Source organism: Topomyia yanbarensis, chromosome 1, assembly GCF_030247195.1.
Source record: "Topomyia yanbarensis strain Yona2022 chromosome 1, ASM3024719v1, whole genome shotgun sequence".
Lineage (NCBI taxonomy): Eukaryota > Metazoa > Arthropoda > Insecta > Diptera > Culicidae > Topomyia > Topomyia yanbarensis.
In genome coordinates, this window is record NC_080670.1 from 118,324,569 (window position 1) to 118,336,936 (window position 12,368).

The 12,368-nt window shown below is 32.1% G+C and overlaps 1 protein-coding gene across 4 annotated transcripts in view; it reads left to right on the plus strand.

The window, feature by feature from the left end:
• LOC131681307 (structural maintenance of chromosomes protein 3) overlaps positions 1-12,368 on the plus strand; it is a 324,030-nt gene that overhangs the window by 89,729 nt on the left and 221,933 nt on the right. The window lies entirely within an intron of this gene.

The window sequence follows — 12,368 nt, forward strand, 5'->3', positions numbered from 1 at the left end:
ACATTTATTTTCCAGTTTCTTATCATTACTTACAACATTTTAAATAAATCTTATAATTTTCTATGTTCTCCTCATTTGCTGGTACACTGCCGCTAGAAGCATAACTGTCCCATGTGCTATGGGAAACCCTATACACATGGGACAATTATGCTTCTAGCGGCAGTACACTTGTCATCAGGGCAGAAAAAATTCGCAAAATGAAATGATTGCTTTACGATATGCACTCTCGAACATACCACATGCAATCGATGAGTTTGACACAAATATTTCGAACATTTAGGGGTAAACTGATCTTTGCGTTCGACGAATGCGAGCTTTCTTTCTAGTTTGTTTTTAATGTTCGAAATAGTTCTGGCGAAGCTTACACCCTCTCCTAGGTTGACGGGTTTGACGGTATTGCAAACATCTTCAAGCATATTTGAGCAGACACCTGCTTTAGGATGGTTATTGCATTGCGCCTCGATAGTGGTGCATCGAGGAGACCGAGAGGGCTTATGGGCCTTTTTTATGTTTTGTGTTTTTTTCATACTCTGCACCAGCCCAAACTAACAGTCAACTAAGAGCCTGTGCACACTGGCGTGGCCGATTGGCGGCTCGCCGTGGATTGACTTTTTCTGTGGGCTGTGTTTGCAGACATTGTTCAACAGCTTAACGGCAGTCTTTGTGAGCACGGCTCGCAGTGGAAGTCATTGTGTGTCGATTTATCGGTCGACCTCGGCAACGTGCACAGGCGCATTAAAAAAATAACAGTAGAACCCTATTAGTTGTGTTGTGTTGTAATAATTGTAGTTTTTGGTACTAGTATACAATTGTGTGCTAGCCGTGTGTCTATCTGTGTATGTGGGCGTCTGAGTATTTGTGACATGTGGACCAGGGAATGGATGCAGAACTGGCTTAAATGATGGAATAGTGGGTGATCCTTCTTGGGATTCGTTGGTCACTTTTTACTGGTGTTCAATTCGTGCATTCGATTCGATTCATTCGGATTGGATAAATGAAGGTACGATTGATTTACCGATGCACGTCAATCATCCATTCCCGTCCAGCATAGCATGAGAAACTTCTAACGGAGTTAATTGTCGTTAATGGTAAATATATACCATTTTCTGGCATTTGGACGATTCCAAGTAGTTTTATTGCATGGTACACTGCCGCTAGAAGCATAATTGTCCCATGTGTATAGGGTTTCCCATAGCACATGGGACAGTTATGCTTCTAGCGGCAGTACATGTGTTGTTCAATTAATATTCAATAACAGTACTAACTCTACTCTTTATTTTATTTTATTTATTTTCGATCTCATGCGTCATATTCCTCTGATGACTTCTCCGAGATAATTTAACATAAAAGGGCAACATTGCTGTCAACAATGACTATTCGCTGCCATCAGACGTCGCCAGGTTTTAGAAAAATTGAGATGTACTTTCATACTCAATTGAATCAGATAAGTAGGAACGAACAACAAACTGTAAGTAGCATATTACACATGTCTTATTTTAACATCATGCATTAACATATTATTTACAGGTATCACACATATCTCAACATGCAACACTTCCCATACACACATAAACATTCACACATGCAAACATACAAAGTTCGACAGGTGACTGGGCCAAGTGCATTCACTCGTAGGATCTATCATTTCGATGATCGCCTCGATTCTACGAAACCAGTGCACAATTAAGCTGACATAAGCTAGTCTCGTCTGGTGAATGCATGTAACCTGGAAGCCCCAGACACGACAGGACGAGACGGACAGATGACGGACTGGACTCGACGGGGCCTAGTTCAGAGTTTTAGGCATTCTTCAATGCACGGCTAGCGACCTCAAAAAAAAAATAGTTCTGGCGAAGCTTACAAGCTAGGATAGGATCCGTCAGCTCTGTCCCCTGTTTTTGAACCAATTCTGAACCAGCTCGTGATTGGACGAAAGTGACATAGGCAAACCTTCGGCTTGGAAACTAGAAGTACTAAAGGGCTGCTTGGAAGTGTTGTCATATTGTAATATCAAACATAAAACGACGATTGTTAACTGTGTTGATTTTTTTTTCTCGAGATACCGCTTTCTTTCTATAACATCCGTCTGTAATTATGAAGTGCAGGCATTATTTGGCAGACGATTCTGTTCTGTGTGCGGAAAAAAGTGGAAATCCGCCAGCCAGCCTCTTTTCGAAATCAACAGGCTGTGTAGCGTAAGTATGAAAAGATTTTGAACTTCATGTAAAAATTGTCTTTGTTCCAGTACCGAGTAAATTGGAAGTACTGAGCAAACAGGGAGAAAGTTATCCCGGAAGTCGCTTCTTGTTCTTCCATTGGTATTATCGATACAGTTGAATTTTACAGTTTTCAACTGAATCGATCATCGGTGTAAATAGGATTATATTGTTTTGTTTTGCTGTATTCCGATGGAAAAAAACGTTATGATCGTTTAAAGGCGGATATAAAGACTAATCCTTTGATTTTTCCAGAAGTATGAAATTGGTACATAATATAGAATATTTTAATCAGAACAAATATACGACCGAAACAAAACAAATATTTTGGCAACATTGGTCGAGTGGGGGTATGTCGTTTTCAACAGGGATTAGTAAAATATAAGAAGAAGCCAGCTGGCGAATCCTATCCTAGCTTACAAGCTAGGATAGGATCCGCCAGCTGGCTTCTTCTTATATTTTACTAATCCCTGTTGAAAACGACATACCCCACTCGACCAATGTTGCCAAAATATTTGTTTTGTTTCGGTCGTATATTTGTTCTGATTAAAATATTCTATATTATGTACCAATTTCATGCTTCTGGAAAAATCAAAGATTTAGTCTTTATATCCGCATTTAAATGATCATAACGTTTTTTTCCATCGGAATGCAGAAAAACAAAATAATATATATATTCGTTGTTGGACATTACGAAAAATATCTTCATGCCTCTTCATTTTTGTAAGTTGCTTTCTGAGCCAAGCAACCTCTGTCACAAGAATAATCTTCTCTGTTCGGATTTATTTTAAATATTCTAAAACTACTTTTCTGCAAGGTTTAATTTTTGTTTTGGAGCAATGTATAGGTTTGTTCCAGTACTACACTGCCGTTCTACGCCCAATTGTCCCATGTTGCAAAACTGGCAACTGAGAAAAACGCGATTGAAGATGAAAATTGTATTAGCCATCTGGAGGGATACGGTGTAACAAATAAAGCTTTATTGTCCAAAATTACGTTCATGGCAATCGTTTTCAATATAATCAGCCCAGTTTTTTATTATAGAGATTCAATTAACGTTAGTTTTTAAGAAAAATGTTAAGTGGGACTGTTATGCCGAGAAATCGAGCGGAAACCGGAAAGTTCTACGCATATCAGTCCCATAACGATCTATGTAAATGATGCCCATAACTCATTTTTTTACAAAAGTGTATGTCGTGAGTTTTTCTGTTACTCGGGAGATTTGTTGCTTCATCAAAATTGGAAATAGGGTAAAGTACCTATTTTTACTCTATTTAGAAGGGTACCTCACAAGATTATTAATTACTCTGCCTACACTCGATGGAGTGCATTAATTTGGCATTCACAACCTTGCTTCGTTCTTAAGAACCAATCTAATAACACAAATGGCCTAAAAACGATGAAATGCTAGTGTTTGATCGCAACTAAAGTTCCAATCGAGTGCTCCAATTGTCGCCCTACCATTTGATCCAATTTGTTGAACAAAGATAGCAAACGCTGCACTAACCAACGGCTTCAAATGGGTAGCGTGATAATAGAATCATTGCGAAAATAGGCTCATTATCCTAGATGCGTTCGCCATGTTATGCAAGCGACGATAGTAATGAAGAGCTTTACAGGATTGTTCTCACTACTGTTATTAATATTGCCACTGCCATCTCTTTTTTAATGATCCTGTATTTTTCCATCAATTTTTTCAGTGCCCGACATCTAGCGTAATGAACTTCTTAACTAAACGCTACGTAATTATTTTTTTATTGCGCACTTTTTTGGGATTTTTTGTTAGTGGGACAATTATGCGTAGAATATCAACAATGGGACAAACAGACTTGGTATTTTTTCACGAAGTCTTCGAACAAACTTTATGAATTGGATGTGTTTTCTGAAAATATACATCAAAAAGGACTGTTTGATTAAAAAAAGTGAAAATGACCAAAAAGCAACATGGGACAATTATCGTTTCGGAGAAAACAGCAGTAGAAAATACACGCTCCTATTTACACCGATGATCGATTCAGTTGAAAACTGTAAAATTCAACTGTATCGATACTACCAAAGGAAGAACAAGAAGCGACTTCTGGGATAACTTTCTCCCTGTTTGCTCAGTACTTCCAATTTACTCGGTACTGGAACAAAGACAATTTTTACATGAAGTTCAAAATATTGTCATACTTACGTTACACATCCTGTTGATTTCGAAAAGCGGCATTTTTGCATTATTCCGCACACAGAACAGAATCCACGATAACCGCGCTACCGGATCTCTCGGGAACTTCAGTTCTGGATAATAAGTTTGATTTCGTCTGCCAAATAATGCCTGCACTTCATAAAGCGGTATCTCGAAAAAACAAAAAAATCAACACAGTTAACAATCGTCGTTTTATGTTTGATATCACAATATGACAACACTTCCAAGCAGCCCTTTAGTACTTTTAGTTTCCAAGCCGAAGGTTTGCCTATGTCACTTCAATCCAATCACGAGCTGGTTCAGAATTGGTTCAAAAACAGGGGACAGAGCTGGCGGATCCTATCCTAGCTTACAAGCAAACATCGTCGAACACAAGTAAACTCTTGGCTCATAGTTTTGATGTTTTTAAAACATTTTCACAGAGCTTCGAAAGGATGTTCGGTTAACACATATGAAGCGATTACCTCGTTTATTTGAGATTCGCGAATACCTAAATTTAATAACGGACCATGCATCAGCACCACGGGGCCATCGCGAACATGTTCGCAAGGTCTGTTTTAACCCTCTTTAGCGCAAGACGGATACAGGTGGGTACATTTTTTTTCTATGTGTGAGTGCGGGTGTCATTTTTCTTCGATGGAGCCAAAAACAAGAGGATTTGAAGAAGAAAAGCATTAATGACGTAATGGGTCTTTATGTAGCCATAAGTTTTGTTTCGGTTCGGTCATAGTTATTTTTAAGCAGTTTGCTCACGAGGTCACAAGCAACAGGCAACATGTGTCCGCCACATGTTGCCTCGAATATTCACTATACATTTTGTTCCACCTATTCACATGCGGCAACATAACAAGACACGCCACGCTTTGACAAAAGTTTGTCGCTTGTAATGTTGCCTGAAAATATTCAGCCTGAATATTTGCTAGGCCACTTTTTCTGTGCACGGTTGCTGTCTTTGGGAGGGCGGATGCATTTTATCCGCAAGATGTCGCAGCATGCCAATTATCGAAACAAGGTAGAGACATCAAACGGTAAACAAACTTTGTTCATGACGTCATTTTGTTTGATGCATATGTTTTCCCGTAAGTTTGAAGAGAACGGAATGGGTAATAATATATTTAGTTTAGTTTTTTTGTAATTCAATAATTCAATAATTCAATAATACAATAATTCAATAATTCAATAATTCAATAATTCAATAATTCAATAATTCAATAATTCAATAATTCAATAATTCAATAATTCAATAATTCAATAATTCAATAATTCAATAATTCAAAATAATTCAATAATTCAATAATTCAATAATTCAATAATTCAATAATTCAATAATTCAATAATTCAATAATTCAATAATTCAATAATTCAATAATTCAATAATTCAATAATTCAATAATTCAATAATTCAACAATAATTCAATAATTCATTAATTCAATAATTCAATAATTCAATAATTCAATAATTCAATAATTCAATAATTCAATAATTCAATAATTCAATAATTCAATAATTCAATAATTCAATAATTCAATAATTCAATAATTCAATAATTCAATAATTCAATAATTCAATAATTCAATAATTCAATAATTCAATAATTCAATAATTCAATAATTCAATAATTCAATAATTCAATAATTCAATAATTCAATAATTCAATAATTCAATAATTCAATAATTCAATAATTCAATAATTCAATAATTCAATAATTCAATAATTCAATAATTCAATAATTCAATAATTCAATAATTCAATAATTCAATAATTCAATAATTCAATAATTCAATAATTCAATAATTCAATAATTCAATAATTCAATAATTCAATAACTCAATAATTCAATAATTCAATAATTCAATAATTCAATAATTCAATAATTCAATAATTCAATAATTCAATAATTCAATAATTCAATAATTCAATAATTCAATAATTCAATAATTCAATAATTCGATAATTCAATAATTCAATAATTCAATAATTCAATAAATCAATAATTCAATAATTCGATAATTCAATAATTCGATAATTCAATAATTCAATAATTCAATAATTCAATAATTCAATAATTCAATAATTCAATAATTCAATAATTCAATAATTCAATAATTCAATAATTCAATAATTCAATAATTCAATAATTCAATAATTCAATAATTCAATAATTCAATAATTCAATAATTCAATAATTCAATAATTCAATAATTCAATAATTCAATAATTCAATAATTCAATAATTCAATGATTCAATAATTCAATAATTCAATAATTCAATAATTCAATAATTCGATAATTCAATAATTCAAATATTCAATAATTCAATAATTCAATAATTCAATAATTCAATAATTCAATAATTCAATAATTCAATAATTCAATAATTCAATAATTCAATAATTCAATAATTCAATAATTCAAAAATTCAATAGTTCAAAAATTCAATAATTCAATAATTCAATAATTCAATAATTCAATAATTCAATAATTCAATAATTCAATAATTCAATAATTCAATAATTCAATAATTCAATAATTCAATAATTCAATAATTCAATAATTCAAAAATTCAATAGTTCAAAAATTCAATAATTCAATAATTCAATAATTCAATAATTCAATAATTCAATAATTCAATAATTCAATAATTCAATAATTCAATAATTCAATAATTCAATAATTCAATAATTCAATAATTCAATAATTCAATAATTCAATAATTCAGAAATTCAATAATTCAATAATTCAATAATTCAATAATTCAATAATTCAATAATTCAATAATTCAATAATTCAATAATTCAATAATTCAATAATTCAATAATTCACTAATTCAATAATTCACTAATTCAATGATTCAATAATTCAATAATTCAATAATACAATAACTCAAAAATTCAAATATTCTAGAATTAAAGAATTCAAACATTAAAAATGCAGGTAAATGTGATATTAATTATAATAAATGCTAGTACGCGGTAGGCTGAACATGTACTTTTAATTTGAGACAAAGTTTATGGAAACTAGAGATGTGCGCCACGCCGCCGCCGCGCCGCTCCGACGATTGCATGTCAAAATAGTAAGCACATTGGCGTGACGCCGGCGCGCCGCCGATTTTTACCTGAAATCGGCGGCGCGGCACGCACCTCTAATGGAAACCGGTTCAGATATTTCTTAGAAACCAAAGTACATACAATTATTTCTGGAATTTTGCTACAGCCTCTCAGGCTTCCGGAACTACCAGAGATGATTAAGGGGAACCCGGAGCTATTCGGACCTACCTCAGCAAATCGCCGTTTTAGGTGGATAGATGTGAAAGCATTAATCGGTTAAAGGTCCTAATTGTTAGTTTGAAACCTCAGTTACATTTTGGTGCCATAACAGTTTGCACCACTCCATGGCAGCGCTAGGCGACGATTTGCAAAACTACGTTTTCCATCCTTTTACAATGTAGGGGTAACTCGAATCTTCCTACGGGAAAATTTAGCTTGCCTTTTTTATAATTTTATTTTCAATGGAATTATGTTTACCTATGAAATATTTATTAGAGAAACTCCTAAAGAAACAAAAAAAAATTGCAACAAAAACTTAATCAGGTTAGCCACAGCTGTCGATTGGCGCATCATGTATTTTCTTTGCTGTGGCGTATGCAATCGTATGCGTAGCCGCAAGCCGCAGAACGGTGGTTGATGGAATAGGGGGCCCGAATAGCCCCGTACGCTCATTTCACAAAAAAAGTGGTGAGCGTTTTGAAAATATCTGTGTTTTCACCCAAACGAAAATCATTCCATAAAATAGGAGCCTAAAGCTTTCCAAACCACTTTCCTGTTATTTTGGTTTTCACTTTTATTTGTTGCTTTAATCACGGTATTACCATCATAATGATTTTTGTTTTGAGGAGTCTTACAATTTTCTGAGAAATCAAGGGGGTCCGAATTACCCCCATAGTCTTAACAGCCCCGGGTCTCCCAATAATAAGAATGTGCATCGGTTACCTAAAAAAAATATTTCAAATAAGTTAGTAACCATTTGGAAACAATTTTAAGACAAGCTAAGTAAAGCCTGCTCGAATATAATTTAACAATAGTGTTTACCCTACAAACGATCATTAAACAATAAATATTATGGTTATTAGGGGAGAGTGGGTACGCTTGATTCCACTTTTGTTTTTTACTCATAACTTTTTAATGAAATAAAAATTTCAATTGCAAAATTTGCCAACTTGTAGGCAATTCGAATTGTAAGAGCTGTGAATATTGTGTAAATCGGAAAACTATGTCCTGCCACTAATATAAACAGTTTTGAAAATCATGCCATAACGAGGTTTTTGTAAAAACGTGTGGTAACTTGATCCCTCGCCTACTAGGGCTAAAGAAACAAAGCCCACTAAGACCTATGGATACGAAAGTTCAGCTAACCACCTATCCTGACAAATTCAATAATAAGCCTACCTTTTTAGATGCACGACAAGCTTTAACCACAGTAGAAAGTCAAGACAAGTATTTGCGGTAAATCAATGCTGTTTAACTGGCTTTTTCAACCTTCAATAATTTATACAATCATTTGTTCACGGAAAAAAACATTTTAGTTCAATTAATAGTACCAGGTATGATATGAAAATGATGTTTTTCTAATTATATATATTATATATATATATATATATATATATATATATATATATATATATATATATATATATATATATATATATATATATATATATATATATATATATATATATATATATATATATATATATATATATATATATATATATATATATATATATATATATATATATATATATATATATATATATATATATATATATATATATATATATATATATATATATATATATATATATATATATATATATATATATATATATATATATATATATATATATATATATATATATATATATATATATATATATATATATATATATATATATATATATATATATATATATATATATATATATATATATATATATATATATATATATATATATATATATATATATATATATATATATATATATATATATATATATATATATATATATATATATATATATATATATATATATATATATATATATATATATATATATATATATATATATATATATATATATATATATATATATATATATATATATATATATATATATATATATATTTCGGAAGTGTTTGAGAGAACTAATGATAGGGATCAAGCACACCCATTGTTACAGGGATCAAAGGTACCTGTTGTATGAGGTGAACAAAATTTAATTTTTTTGCATGTGGAGTGAAACTCTTTATTCGAAAAAGTGTTTTTCTAGGCAACTGCCCTTCGAAAGTAATCATACTTGAAAATATTAATAAATAATTAGTTCGACAATCTCATACAACCATTCAAAAAATTTGTGAAAAAATCTTCGAGATGGATTGAAACACATATTTTCTAAAATATTATACAATTTTTCAAAACCAAATGTAGTATCTCAGATTTGTTTTTTAAACATTTTAAACGACCAAATACTTCATTTTCTTTTTATATTGTGATAACTTTATGCGTATAGAATAGAAGAGATGGCCAGGGAATCAAATATCCCCAAGGATCAAGTGTCCTCACTCTCCCCTACTGTTTGACGCATAGCTCTTCCAGTAGCTTTACAGTAGAATTTCAGGCGATAGATAATTTTACTAAGCTACAAATATGAAACAAAAAATAAAATTATATTTCGCTGTTTCCGAGAAACAATATGAAAAATAGATTATTTTTTAATGTCAAAACACATTCATTCCTATTGCACTGTAAGTTGAATTTACATTGAAATTAGCTATAGAAACGTTAAAATTTGTTGATTTTTGTATTGTAGCATAACATTAGACTTTACTGTGAAATATTGTGTTGTTTCAGTACCAGAGACCGGGGCTAGTTGGCAGTGTTTTCAGTTGTCACTTTTTACCGCTTTAACCCTTTATAAGGTCCAGAGTTCAGGACTATTAATGAATGTTATATTTATGAAAACACGGTTCTTCCACTTTGTTTAGAATATATTTACATTTATTTCGTAATAAAAATTGTTTTGAAAAAGATGGTAATATAGTTGCCACCACCCGGCAAAAACGTTTCACGATACTCTATTTCTGAAGCAAAGCATAGCTTATGCTAGCTGCCATCATGCCAGTTTTTTGTAATCATTTTTATAATTGCTAGTTTAAATATTTATACCTCCTCCTTTATGTAATAAAGTATCTACACCAATTGTCAACGCATATTTATTTGAAACTTTACACAAGTTTTTAAATAACTTTCGTTCTAGACTATACGTCTGTAATCCGAGGTCTCATTATTCAATTTGTTTGAAATATATTAAACATTGGCAACTATACTGCCGCCTTTTTAAATTCAATTTATTTTTTTCTTTCTTATTTTTGCCACCTATAAACTAAGATTTTGGACAAAAATAGCTTACTTATAGGGTTTAGAACATTTTTTTTCAAAATTGTGCAAATTTTATTATCGTTTTTCAAAAAACTCTTCACCAATTTCAAAGTTATCATTCTATCTTAATGAAAAGCAATAAGAAGAGTTACCTAGCTCATAACAAATTTCCTATGATTATATCACTTATCACTTCATATTCCTGTGTTATGAACGAAACGAAAAGGTGGCAATATAGTTGTCACCGCCTTATAAAGGGTTAATTTAGGTAAACCGTGCAAAATAGAACACGCTGCATAAAAGAGCAGACTGTTGGCAACATCTCTGAATTTAATTGGAATGCTTGTGGCATTGTTTTTGTTTTTACATAAACAAATATATGACGCGGAAAACCCACCAACGTACCCCGACCTCGGGTTAAGTTGGCGGTATCTATGGGGCTTTTGCGATACGCCAGGAAATTCAATTACGTCAAGGGTCCTTATGGAACATGCTGAACGCCTTTTCAATAAAACTGTATATTAACCGACTTTTGCCATTATATTTCAGTCTGAATACACCGGCATTGTGACTTCGATGCGTTTGTGGATAGGTGTAATATCCGTACGGATACTGAAAGCCGCACTATTGAAAAATGTAATCATTTGTCACCTTGATAACACAAAATGATAAAAAAAAATTAAGAAAATTTACTTAATATGCTCGAAAACACAACATCGCCCACAACTTATACAAATAAAAATGTTATGAAACATAAACACATTGGAAAATGTTTTTCACATTACTTGAGGTACACAACGAGAGACAGTGCTATATGGCGAATGGAAGCGGAGAAAAGGGGGCTTCGCCAACTTACCCCAGCCGCCAACTATCCCGGGCTCCCCTACTGTTACAGCAAAAAATATGGCTTTGTTTTTGTTATTGTGTCGTGGATGGGACTCAAAGATACGACGAGGGGCTTTTGAGGCAAGTGTCCTCTGAACCACCAGACCAGTGTGGTTCCGATCAAAGAGAATAGTGAAAGAGACGAAGAGTGAAAATCAGTCAAAACGGCAACACTCTCTTTATGATGATTTCAACACTAGAATTTTGGCAACCGCTTCCACAGGCAGCACTTTAAATGACTCCTATTATATTCTGAAAACAAACGTTATGTCGATCGTTGGATTTGTTTATCAAACGATGTGCATTTCGAAACAAAGAGATGAAATAATTCTAAAGCTTGTTTTTATTCATACATATACTCTAGAATGGACCTTACACAATCACGATTGAACTAAATTCTGACGAAAATCAAATTTCTTTTTTGATAGATGTACAATACTTATCTCCTCCAACTCAGGCATGAGTAATGTTTATTTACATTGCACGATTGGTCTGCTCAATAGGGTATTTTTGGCTTCACACTATTCGTCTCTTTCCCTATTCTCTTTGGTTCCGATTTATAAAACAGCAAGCATTACTGAACTTCACCTTTTGTTTCGACTATTCGTATTTGCAGCCAATCTATACAATGGAAATATATCA